The sequence below is a fragment of the Neopelma chrysocephalum genome, unplaced genomic scaffold, assembly GCF_003984885.1.
Source record: "Neopelma chrysocephalum unplaced genomic scaffold, ASM398488v2 Primary Assembly neopelma1_87545, whole genome shotgun sequence".
Taxonomy (NCBI): domain Eukaryota; kingdom Metazoa; phylum Chordata; class Aves; order Passeriformes; family Pipridae; genus Neopelma; species Neopelma chrysocephalum.
The window spans coordinates 7,021-9,360 of record NW_020916898.1 but is presented as its reverse complement, the minus strand read 5'-3'; positions in this window follow the sequence as shown (position 1 = coordinate 9,360).

Here is a 2,340-nt window from a genome sequence, read left to right as displayed (position 1 = left end):
TGGGCAGGGACAGGCCCTGGGCACTGCTGGGACAGAGCTGGGCTCTTCAACATCATCTCCATCATGAAAGGGGATCCCCCTGGGCAGTTCCTGGAGACTTAGTTCTTTTTGAAAGGTTGGTGTAAAGAACAAGGCCAAGGAATAGACTCTCCAAAGTCTCATTGCTTTGCTTGTTTCCCCATTCAGTCCCTGCAGTGAGAGAAGCAACTCACTGGGGTCTTTGAGGGACTGAGGGCTGGTTCAGATGTTCTGTGCTGGTGGCCAGTGGCAAATGGTCTCTCCAAGTCACCTGGCTGGGGCTCTGCAGCTTGTGAGGGCTCTGATGGCAGGTGCGGACTTGTCTGTAGGAACTCAGGAAGTGCAGGAGAGCAGAGAGGATCTGCAGGGACAGCCCGTCACAGTCAGCAGGGAACGGAGGCCTGCAGCAGAATCCTGCCCAGGGTGGAGTCACCCAGAGATCAAGTCCTAAATCTGCCTATGAACTGGTAAAGGAGAGTTCTGCAACACCAGGGGACACAGCAGGAACAGAGAAAGGACTCTGGCGAGTGACTCGTCTCACCCGCAGTGAACTCCCCTTGTGCCTCCCCAGTTCAGGGAGGGCTGTACCAGAGCCAGGGCTGGGCTTTCCAGGAGGGTGTCCTGAAGAACTCTCCAGCCCACAGGCTGGATGCAGTGGAGCCCTGCCCCGCCTTTTGTGCCATTGGAAACAGCCCATGGTCCTGCCCAGCCTTGTTCTTGGCTACTGAGCCTTCCAGGACTATGGCAGAGGGTGGAGAGGAGCGATCCCCATCCTGCTGGGTCTGCTTCCCACCCTGACCAGCATGGCCAGTGCAGGGTCAGCCCAGGGTGCCACAGCCCCTCCCTGTGCAGAGCAGCACCTCCAGCTCAGGGCCCTGCAGGGATCCCAGGCTGGGATCTGCAACTGGCCAAGGCAGCCTGGACACACTGACCTGGGCAAAGGGATGTCCCTGGAGAAGAGCAAGGCAGCATTTCTGGGCCTGCAGAGAGGAATCCATGACACAGAGAAACCTCTTTCTGCAGCCCCCCCTGGGGACAGGCTGCTCTGTCCCTGGGCCAGGACTCTGCGCTGGGCTGGGCAGAGGGGCTGGCACTGAGGGGCACAGTCAGGCTGTGCTGGGCATCTCCTGGAGGTGACACCAGGGCTCCTGCAGTTTCCCTGACCTCCATTTCCTCTTGCCGTGCCGAGTGTCCAGCCCCTGAGCTGATGGGGATGCTGAGACTCCTCTCTGTGCCCCAGGAGCTGCTGTGCCCTTCAGAGGGGCTGGGGCTGTGGGGGGAGTGCCCAGAGCTCTGCAGTCCCCTGGGCTGGGCACTGCTGTGGGGCCAGACCAGACTGGGCTGCTCCACCAGTTGACCTCTCTAATGAAATCACTTCTAGTTTTCTCCTGAAGGACCATGAGAATATGTGTTGTGTCCTGAGCACTAAACTACAATTGTGGGATAATAGAAAAGGTTTTGGTGTCAGGGATATGGAGAAGGCTGGGCAGTGTCACTGGGAGACCTCTCCCAAACACTTGGAAAGGCCAGAGCCAGCCCAGAGCTTCCTGGGGCCTTGGCAAAGGCAGACATGGAACCAGTCTGCAAACAGGGCAGCAAGGAGGGTTGGCAGAGTTCCAGTCTGCTCAGGCTGGGAAGGGGATCTGGCAAGTCCTCCTGCAGCCATTCCCAGGCATTGGAAGGAAAAGGCAGGGATTGCAGAACCCCTGTGGGAGGGAAAAGAAGGGGATGTTTTGTGCCCAGGCTTCAGCAGGGCCTTTGACATGGTCTCCTGTGTCTCCTTATGGCCAGATTGGTGACAGCTGGACTGGACAAGTGAAACGTGGTGGGTGAGAATTTGAATGACGGATGAGGGTCAAAAGTCATGGCACCAATTCCTCTTGGCAGCAACTCCCAGGTGACATCCATCAGGGACCAGCCCTTGACCATTCCTATGGAACATCTTTATTATGTCTCTGGATGATGGGATGAAATGCACTTTCCACTCCTTTGTGGATGAGGCCAAGTTGCAGCGAGTCCGTGAGAGACCTCGTCTAGTTAATGGTGACTTGTACAAAAAATGTGATCAAGATGACTGAGTTGGATAAACATGTCTTGCCATCAGGTGCCCAGCAAGGCCCAAGACAATGAAGAAAAAGCTCACGGGTCAGAGGAAAAGCAATTCAAAAGGAGGGCAAAAAGATCAAACACAACCAAACCAAACACAAACAAACACAAAATGACAGAATATGCTGAGCTGGAAGGGATCCACAAGGACCATCCAGTCCAACACAACTCTTCCATTGCCATCTGCCTCCACCCCAGCAGGCTCTGGAGCAAAGC